Source organism: Poecilia reticulata, chromosome 16, assembly GCF_904066995.2.
Source record: "Poecilia reticulata chromosome 16, P_reticulata-male-v2, whole genome shotgun sequence".
NCBI lineage: Eukaryota > Metazoa > Chordata > Actinopteri > Cyprinodontiformes > Poeciliidae > Poecilia > Poecilia reticulata.
Window position 1 is genome coordinate 26,550,570 of NC_088845.1, and position 10,574 is coordinate 26,561,143.

General features: G+C 41.3%; 1 long non-coding RNA gene across 1 annotated transcript in view; it reads left to right on the top strand.

Moving 5' to 3' along the window:
- LOC103478278 (uncharacterized) overlaps positions 1-10,574 on the top strand; it is a 163,909-nt gene that overhangs the window by 131,079 nt on the left and 22,256 nt on the right. The window contains exons 6-7 of the long non-coding RNA XR_535774.2: positions 2,779-2,921; positions 6,472-10,354. This is a non-coding gene — a long non-coding RNA (uncharacterized LOC103478278). The remainder of the gene's footprint in view (positions 1-2,778; positions 2,922-6,471; positions 10,355-10,574) is intronic.

Genomic DNA, 10,574 nt, shown 5'->3' on the forward strand with positions numbered 1-10,574 from the left:
TCACAGACTAAATCCAATTGAGAATTTGTGCTAAACTGATTTTCAGCCGTTTTACAAGGAAAATGGGACATTCAGCATTTAGAATCTGCTAGAAACATTCCAAAAGGTGTCAGTAAAAGTTTTTTTTACTAAGCATTGACTCAGGATCCATTCTTACCAACCCTGCTTTGTTTAAGTTAAATCTAGATTTAATTTTTTCTTTTGTCTAGTAGGTTCAGTTTGTCCGGGTAGATGTGACCAAAAGAGAGAACTCTGGTCCGCCGACAATCCTAGGTCGAGGTTTGATTAATTTGAACTCTGGTGCCGTTTGAATGGATTTGTGGATGCCAAGCAGATCAGAGACCGCTCCAAAAGCAGGAAGCAAACTATAGCATAGGGCATTCTGGGTAAATACAACCAAAACAAGCACAATATAGTCTGGTACTTACGGGAGAAATCCTCCAACTGCCAAAATCTGACACTATTTCTTAGTTTTTTTTGTTTTACTTATTTTGAGGAAGGAAGCTTATGTCTTCTTCTGAGGTTTTTATGTCATTTCCTTCAGTGGTTCTTGGTGCAGCGCCGCCCGCCTCTGGCAAGGAGATGAACAGGTTTTTGGCTGATTGGACACAATGCAGCATAAAACGAAGCACACCAGCTGAAAATGTAAAAAATAAATAAATAAATAATACAATTTTGGTCCCACATCTAACTGAGATGTAAAATACATATGCAGGCCACACTTTAAAAATTCTTTATGAACAAAAATCTAGAAAGAATGTATTCTCGTCTTTCTTCCCTTTGCACAATTTGTCTCTACTTTCTGTTGGCCTGACACGTAAAAGCATAGTAAAATACTTTGAAGTCGGTACCTCCATCCTTTCTTAACTCGCACAGGACGAAGGAGCACAGAACGGAGCTGAAACGGGTCGCCCCCGGACGGACGGCCGGCCCGGGCTGAGCGCCGACCGGAGCTCATTACCTTTCAGCCCTCATTCGTCTCTGCTTACAGGAACTTGACAGAAACGCACATGTGGTCATATACAACACATAGACGCACGCCGGCCCTTCACACACACAAGCACCTAATTAAAACAACAGCAATATAATACAGGTCCAAAGGGAGACGGCCTGCACCGCATCCAGTTTTATGCATGTTGTTGTCTATAATATTCACATCCACGGCTCCCCCAGTGCTCCTTCCTCTTGTTGTCTTCCCCCCGCCCCGTATTATTTTCCAGCCTCCTGTACGAGATTTACTTTCCTCTCACCGCCGCCTCTCCCTTCCACTAATTTACCCTCCGACCTGCTGCTTTTGCCGTGTACAATTACAAAGGGGAGTGCTAAGTAATGCGTTCTAATAATGCTCAAGCTGAGAAGGTTTGTCAGAAATAATTACTTCCCGCAGAATGAGTTATAGTCGTCACAAGACGTGTATAAATACCCACTGTTGTTCTGTCTAGATTTTCAATTCCTGAAGCAATGCGATTCCCACCTGGTGCTTACTAAATCACTTTGTTTTTTTCTTTCTTTTTTTTTGTTAAATTTATCACTGGTAAAAAAAAAAAAAAAATGGGGAAAGCACTAATGTCGGCACACGTGTGAGTTACTACATATTTGGGCTAAAGTGCAAAATCAATCCTAATGTGTAAGAGATTTCAAAAAATATTAACAGAACAATATGTGTTTCTTTCAGTATTGACATGTAAATCTCGAGGAACGCAGGGATGTTCAGGTAAAAGCGAACAGGCACAAAAGAACTTAAAAAGCAAAAAAGAGGGGTGTGTGCGCGTGTGTGCGCGTGTGTGTGTGTGCGTGTGTGCGTGTGTGTGTGTGTGTGACGACACGTCGCTTCAAAGTGGATCAAATTCCAATCTTAGATTGCCTCCTTGGATAATGTGGAAATATTAGAGAAGCCTTGATCTAAAATGGAGCATGGAAATGAAGTGGCAGAGGGAGCCCTGAGGACAGGCAGCAGATCCAGTGCCGGGCCAGCCGTACGTACCTCTGGGAGGCTGCGAGCACAGCCTGCCTCTCCTATGTAAATGTCCCATTCCACACATTAGTCATACTGCCTTCACCATGCACTAAAGTGTGTCTCGCCCATCAAACTGTGCCTGCCTCCATGAAGATCCCTCGAATGTTCCACAGATAAACCCCAGAGGCCTTTGCTTCTTTTTTTTTTTTTTTTTTACCCCTCTCCACCGCAGACCACAGAGCTGCTGATTGGTTAGACACTTCAGGTAAATGGAAGAAATTCTAATGGGGGTAACGTGGCTGCTGATGTCAGGGAATTTTGGATCCGGAGTGCTGATAATATCAGCGGAAATACCTCTAGATAAAGATTAATGTGTTTTCAATTCCATCTAATTTCCGCTAATGGGATTTTCATCACAAATACTGTGACAAGTGCTCGGAAGAAACAATGCCATCAAAGTTAATATCTCTATAAAAAGTTTAATCTAAATCTTTGTTTTTGTGGGATGATTATAATTCAAGCTGCCGTCAAACTGCTTTCTATCTTCATGACGGCAGAGGAGGAGATTACTGGTACACTCCCCACAACAGACTTACAGAAGATGTGCAGCATCTTCCTGCGAACACTGGAAAATCTAGAATTCCTTAAGAAGTAATGGTGTCCATGGTTTTACTGTTATATCTCCAGTCGGGTTGGTCGTTCAGGTGAACACCAAGATATTTATCCTCCACTACGTCCACTTCTTCTCCCATGATGGAAATATTGTTTGACCTAACCCTGTTTCTCTTGAAATGTACAATCGCACCTTGTTCATTTTCAAGGTGCGATTGCTGCCTCAACATGCCACAAAGCGGTTCACCAGTTCTCTGTGCTCAGCTCCTTGACCACAGAGTCATCTTTGTATTTCTGGAGATGACTGCAGGCTGACTTGTGCTGGAAGAGATGTACAGAGTGAAAAGAAATGGTGAGAGCACAGTTCCCTGTGGTGCTCCTATGCTGCTGACCATCTGGTTACACACACAACCTGTCTGGTTGTCAAGTAGTTATTGATCCAGGTGATACATTAGGAAAATGTGACAGACATAAGGTTATGTCTATTAGAATAGGATAGACATGTTCAAGAGCATTTTGATGAAATCGAGTTTTAGTCGGGATTAAGCTGGCAATGTATTTGTCCAAGCTATATGTAAAATTATTAAGGGTCAACCTACAGGCTTTAATTTCAATTCAGTCCAAATTCAAAAATACTTTATTGAAATTGGAAATTAAATGTTGTAATTCATACTAATTCAAAATTCTTCAAAGTTGTTCCCTTGAATCTAATTTAGCTACAAAAAAACCCCTGTTAACTCCTTTTGAAAGTTTCTACCTTTGAAATTTACCAGAATTCTGCTTTCCTCATATTGACGAAGACATCACAAGCTATTACTACAAGCTTTCTAATAGCCAGTTCTAATGCTACATACAAAATGCAGTCTTTGCAATAAGTGCCTGTTTGATCATTTTCAACAGGCAAAAATAAATACGTAAAATATATAATAGAACACAAACGTTTTACTGTACATTTCTGTTCTTCTAGCTTCCTGTTACGAGCTAGCTGTGTTGCAGTGGTAACACTGGTGTGTTCAAAAAGTGCCTAGACTCATAAGAAACCGTTAAAACTGTATGATCTAGCGTGGCGTTTCTTTTTTTTTTTAGCATTATTTACCTAGTTTTGAGCCGCTCTCTGAACAATTAAGACTAATTCTTTTTCAAAACTGTTCCCGTCTTTTATGGTCAACCGGTGTTGCTAACCTAGACATGTCGGCCTTTAGCTTAGTGGTTGTGTAAGGCTCATACCAGGGTGGGATATTAGCAAGACATGAACACCATGACAGCCAAAGTGATGCAATCATGTCTTATGGGCCCTTTCAGATGCAACGTGACAACGGCGCCTGCCTCTTTAAAACCCACCGTATGGCAGGTTGTCAAAGTGCTGGAGAAAGTGCAGCTGATATCATTGAATGCTTTAACTCTTTAAATTATATGACATGTTTCCATTTCTCATTTTGAGAGAGGTTTACCTAGAAATAAGCATGTCAAGAACGTTTCAACAATCATGTTTTTTTTCTAAGATGTTTCCATAACTTTGTTCTTCATGATGTAATTTGATAAAACTTGAAACCTCCACATTGTTATTCATTTATATTGCAGGAAAAATAAAGTAAATGTGAAAGTCTGGAGTTTATTTTCCAATAGCCCTCATGTTTTTAATCAGAGCCTAGATTTTCTTCTATGCTAGTCAAATTAAGGCAAAAAAAAAAACCCTCTTGTTTTCACTTGCTTAACTCTCATATCCAAACCTTCTAATCATGTTACAACTTTGAGTTATTTTTACCGCTGAGACTTCTGAGGTATTTGTTCCAGAATTTCAATATTCAGTCAATACTTTGTAGAACCATCTTTCACTTCAGTTATTTCTGCAAGCATTTTAGGATATCTCCACCCGCTTTGCACTTCTACAGACCGAAATCTTTGCTCATTTTTCTGAGTTCAAGTTTGGTCTATGTTCATGTCTGATCCTGAATTGTGTTGGGTGGTTTAGATTTTGGTTGCTGATATCTTGCTGTTTGTTTATTGTCATCGTACTGGAAGGTGAACCTAATTTGTGGTTCCAGGTCTTTTGAAAGGGGTTACAAAGGGGTCATACTCCACCACAGAAGGGCCCAAAACCCAAAACATGAAAATCAGAACAGATGCATTTAGGTCTGAACTTCAATGGAATGGTTTGATCTGAACCACTCCGATGAATTTCCAGCTGTAGATTTACACTGGAAGGTGAACCTGGACCACAGACTGAAACCTTTTACTGCCTCCAACAGGTTTTCTTCCAGAAATGGTTTCAATTTAGCTCAAGTCATCTTCCCACTGACTGTGACCAGCTTCTGTCCTTATTGGAAAAGGTATCTACACCAAATGTTTCTGCCACTACCAAGTTTCCTTGTTTACAGGGACGTTTAGTGTTCACTTGCATGTAGGCTAAGAAGTTACATTTTGGTCTTCTTCCACACCTTTGCTGTGTCCTCCACATGGTTTGCGGCAACTTCAATTTTTTTCAACAGATTTTTGCCAGATTTGTTGAGTAAATAACTTTGTTGTGAAAACATGCATACCTGAGCTACAAATCTCGGCAGCGCCCTCAGAGTTACCGATTGTTTCTTGACTGCTTCAGTTTAATTAGTTTAGGTGGACTGGGATGGCTTTATAGTTCTGCAGCTGTGTTCTAAAACATTACATTATATGCACAATGCTTTTTGCTATGTAAAGTTCTCAGAGAATCTTAGAGAAAAACATCAACAGCAGGTTCCTAAAGACACGAGAACACACCAGACAGGCCTAAATAGCCAGGCACATCACACACACACACACACACACACACGCACACACACACACACACACGCACACACACACACACACACACCCCCCCACACACACACACACACACACACTGCATTGTATATTATTGTAATTTTATCTGGTATGCCAATTCAATTCAGTGCATAATTGAAGAGCAAACCTGTTGGATACTTAGGTTTAGCACTAAGAGCTACAATAGAATAGTTTGGATCAAAGCATAATTATGTGTTAGAATGATCCATTTTCTAACATGCTTATACCTGGTACGGTGGCAGAGGGTGCTGGTGCCTTTCTCCAGCGGTCAACGGGCGAGAGGTGGGGTCACCCTGTACAGGCCGCCAGTCCATCGCAGACTTTTCAGATTTTAATTTGTAAAAGATTTTGAAAACCAAATATATCCTCTCTGCTTCCCAGTTATTCGGCACTTTGTGTTGGCCTGTCTCATAAAATCTCAGTAAAACACATAGAAATTTGTGCTTGTGACATGACAAAATGTGCCACTGCGATTCTCTATCGGAGCACTGTAGGAGTAGAGTTTCTAAACGGTTGAAATATTGTTTTCTTGGCGATACTGGTTCTCTTTAAAGGGAACGGCAGCCCGTATAGATGGCCTTCTCTGCAATCTTTGCCTGTGTTTCAGAACTGGAGGTGGATCATAACATTGTTATTAATATTTACACAGTATTTGTGTAAAAGCTATCTCCCTCCGACCCACATGCCCTTCTTTACGCACTCTTGCTCCCTGGTGCTAAAATGTCAATAAAAATCTATCGTAGGTTAATCTCCCACCAATGGAAACATGGAAACACTTTATCCTAAGCTGCATATGTTCCACACTCGCGGTCGATTTACTGTATGTCAGGGGCTGTATTAGCATTCATATTAGCCGCTTCTCCCATGTATGATATCCGTCATTGCCAGGGCCTTTAGCGCACCGGCACAGTTCAGGGATCCTTATCTCATGAGCCATAAATTAGGGGACGAATTCCCCCCGAAACATCGCAGCCGAAAGATGGAGGATGGAGTCATTGTGCTTGCTTGGTGTTTTGACACTGTAATGACACATGTTTTACAATCACCTCCCCTTCCTCTCTCTCTCTCCCTTTTTTTTTATTCAGAAGGAGTGGACCTGTCCACTCCTAGCCGGAGAGAAATGGGCCTCTTGGACATTACTACCTCTTCCCAGGGGAGACATAAATGAGATGGAAGCGATAGAAGGAGACTGCAAGAAGAAGAAAGCGGGCCAGGACAGTCTAAACACAGAGGGAGGGAGGAAAGGAGCCACTGAGTGGACCGTTGGGTAGTGGCAGTTTTTGATTTGGGCTATATTGGCTCAACGCCCAGGGCAACACTTTTGAAGAGGAATGGATGCCCCCACGGGCAGTTCTGCAACTGGCTCTGAAGCTTAAAGGTTTTTTTTGTTTGTTTGTTTTTTTTACAACTTTTTAGACAATATCTGATCATCTCCAATTCAAAATTGAAATTATTTTAACAGCTCAAAGCTAAACTGTTACGTAAATTGAAATGAGATTACTTAGAGGGACAGTATTTTGTAAAATGTAATTTTTTGAGCTGTACGTCATGTTATAATGGTATTCCCTCATGGAAAACATACTTGGAGTGTTGCCTTGATTCTTTCAAGCATTTTTGAGAAATCCTTTCAGTGGCAACTACTCAGCTATGCAAAATGTCTGGATGAAATTATCTCCACCTTCAAGATGAAGCTCCTACTTGAAGCTGCAGTTTCCAAGCTTCCACCTCACAGAGCAGTCCTGCCCCGTGACTCACCCACTCAGCTCCTTCAGACTAGCCAGCAGCATTTAGCTGATACTAAATAATAAATAAATGATAGATAAATACTTGGAACTCTGCATGATTATACAAGCTATTAAAGGGTTAGTAGAAGATTTCTGTTGAGATGACTTGCTGAAGGCAGACTTTCAGAAAGAGCAGGAGATTTTAATGACACAGATACCCAATTTCAAGTCATTAAATCACTAAGTTATATTTGGTACAGTATTTTTATAACAGCAGAAGGAGAGTTACTCGGTTATGCTATAAAATGGCACTATGTGCCTGAAAAATACGTAATACTGAGCCTTTAAAGTTTTTAATAATTTTTTTTTTAAAACAGCAGACTTTAATAGTGCAGTATTACTATCACTCTGGGTGTAAGGCGTTCATTATATTCATCAGAGACATCCTGGGGGAGAAACTGTCTCTGTGGTGAATGTTTTTTTTTTTGTTTTATTTTGCAAATGCAGCTCTGATGGTAGAAGTCTAAACAGTTTGTGTCCAGGATGTGTGGGCTCCGCAAGTATGCTAGCTGCCGACTTGTAACAGTTCTGGATGGATCCTCTGTGCAGACCTAGTTGTATGTTGCAGTCTGTTCCTGGCCTGTTTGATGGTTGAGTCAAACCACATAGTGATGGACGAACACCAGACAGACTCTTCTGGTAGTGCCTCTTGACTTTCTGCGGGGCATTCTTCCAATTAGTGTCTACGTGTGAGGAACATCTCCAGTCCTGAGGTGGTTTTTAAGAACTGGAAATGACTCACAGTGAGCAGAGTGGTTGACTGTGAGTCAACCACTCTGGGTGTGTTTTCCAGATGTTCAGTCATCACCACGGCTTTTAGTGGGTAGAGCTCCAGGTTGTTTTTCCTTAACTTGGCTCTAAGTGATAGAAGCCATTGTCCCCTTGAACTTAATAACTGGTTGCTACCCCCATGGTTGCAGTAACTGCCTTCAAGAGTTTACGCTAACTGGCAATGAGTCTTTTACATTGGAGGGGAGGAATTTTGACCCAGCCTTCTTTGCAGAACTGTGTTAGTTTCGATTTTTTCAGGCTTCCGTCTCTTGTTTTATGTCACGTCTGAGTATTTGAAATGCCTTCAAGTTTGGACTTTGACTAGACAGTTACAAAACCTTGAGATCACAAACCGATGGTCAGACATTCTCCCATGGGGCTTTCAGCTAGGAAGCTAAATTCACAGTTACTTAAATTATTTAACGTTTTCCAAAGAAGCAAATCGGCCTCAGACCATCACATTACCACCATCAGGATTTTTTTCTGAAATGCTGTGTTAGTTTTACACCAAATGTAACAGAAAACACACTTTCCGAAAGTGTCAATTTTTTGCTTTGGTACTTCACAGAGTATTCTCCTAAAAGTATATTCCAAAGTTTTCTTGATTTGTGATTAATGCCTCCCATCGTGGTTGTCCTAAGGCCTTTGAGATATCTAAACATTTTTCAGATTGATAGGTGTTACTAGCTATGTTTCCACTGACCATATATTTGCACAATTTGACATCAATTTGTTCAATGGAAACACAGCAATTTTGAAAAATATCTATTTTTTTTATATAAAAAGTTTTGCCGTTAGGATGAGGCCTTTTTTTTTTACCTTTTCAGAATTGAGTTGTTTCTCAAAAACTGCAATGGAAAGACTTTTTTCGCATCATACGATGAACAACCGAACATTGGAACTGAAGCAAACCACGAAGAAGACGATGACAGGAAGTGGAAGGAGGATGACGGAGCAGAATGCTTCTTTAATCACTTTACACATAGACAAACTTATTCACGTATGATTTTATTTATTTGTCTTATATAACTGAAACGCCGCAATTTGTGGAATTGTTTTTTATTTCTCCAGACATTAGCGGAGAATTGACAGTCTTGCCACTCTTTTTTAGTGGAAACATAGCTACAAACTTTGTTTCATATCGGCTCTTTAATTTTCTTCATCTGTGCACATAATGTGTTGCTTTTAAAAGTTTTTCAGTCGACCCGCAAGATCGTTAAAAGCAGAACAGCAGTAGTAAAACTGCTTCGAAGTCGTTAGCAAATAAATTCAGCTTCTCAAAAAATGTGTTCAAAGTTAATTCCCGAACTAACAAAGTTATTTTTCCTTTGTCTCATATATTAACTTTTTTCTCATGAAACCACAAGAACAGTATTGAACGGATTCGGGGTTTTTTTAAAATTAAGTTTCTGTTGTTGTTTTACGGGAATGGGCTTTGTTGGGCGAGTGTTGCAGGAAGTGTTTGCCGGGCGTACCATTGATGCCAGAACCGCCACTGCTGATTGGCTGATGATACAACGGGAAACGAAAGAGAAAGGGGTGTTTGTTTTTAATTGCGCCCAGTGCTGCTGCACAAGCACAAAGGTGCATCATTACTTACCTGACAGAGCTCCACAATCACAGGCCCTTCCTAATAAATACTCGTTACTTAAGACTGGAATATAAATAAAGTGAAGGTCACATCTGAGAGAGAGGCGGGATCTAGGCTTTTTAACCATCAACCCAACCTACCTCTCTCTTTTTAGTTCTTTGGTTCTCTTTCTCTCTCACGCTCATTATAGGGGAAGCCATGCAGGGCTGGTTAGGAGAACGTGTGATGAGCCTTGGGAGATATATCCACGGGGAGGGAGTGAGGTAGGGATAGACTGAAGGGGAAGGGGAATAGATAAAAAAAAATGCTGACTTGTCTTCAAAGGAGGCAAAAAATAATTGAAATGGGCTACGCGCGCGTATGTGTGCGCCGGCGCGCGCGCGCGCGAGAGAGAGAGCGAGCGAGCGGAGAGAGAGGGTGGGAGAGATTGAGAGGCTCCATGTTCGAGTTGGTCATTAATTGAGGAGGAACGCGAAACACTGTGTGGTCCTCCGCCGACACCGTCGCTGACACGCGAGGCGGAGATTGATAGAGGAAACGGTGTGATAAAGATATGAAAAGCGGAAGCGAACGGCGAAAAACATAATAAAGTGTAGAGAGATGGGGGGGCTTTGTCGGAGTTGGCTGAAAACGAGGAGGAGGCAGAGGAAGACGGAGAGAGATAGAGTTCAAAGTGTGCCCAGACTGAGTCCTGTCCTCGCCGTGTCCTTCCTCGAGCCCCGAGTCACGCATCGCTCATCTTGTCACATTGAACTCCAGATGCTCCTACCCCGGAGAGCGCTCCGGCCGCGGCCATTTTTCTTCATTCTCGCTAACAATTTGGTAATGAAATATTGATTTTTAGTTAGATTCATATTGATGCCATTAGCTTTGCATTGATAAATCACGTTTGGCTGCTTGTCTGGTGTGCCAGAGCGAGAGAGCCAGGGCCCAGAGATTACAATCAAAGCCACTGATGTGTTAATTTGATGGATATTTGCCCTCCACCACCACCCCCACTACATACCCCTGCCTCTTCCCCTCTTTATGTTTCACTGCATTT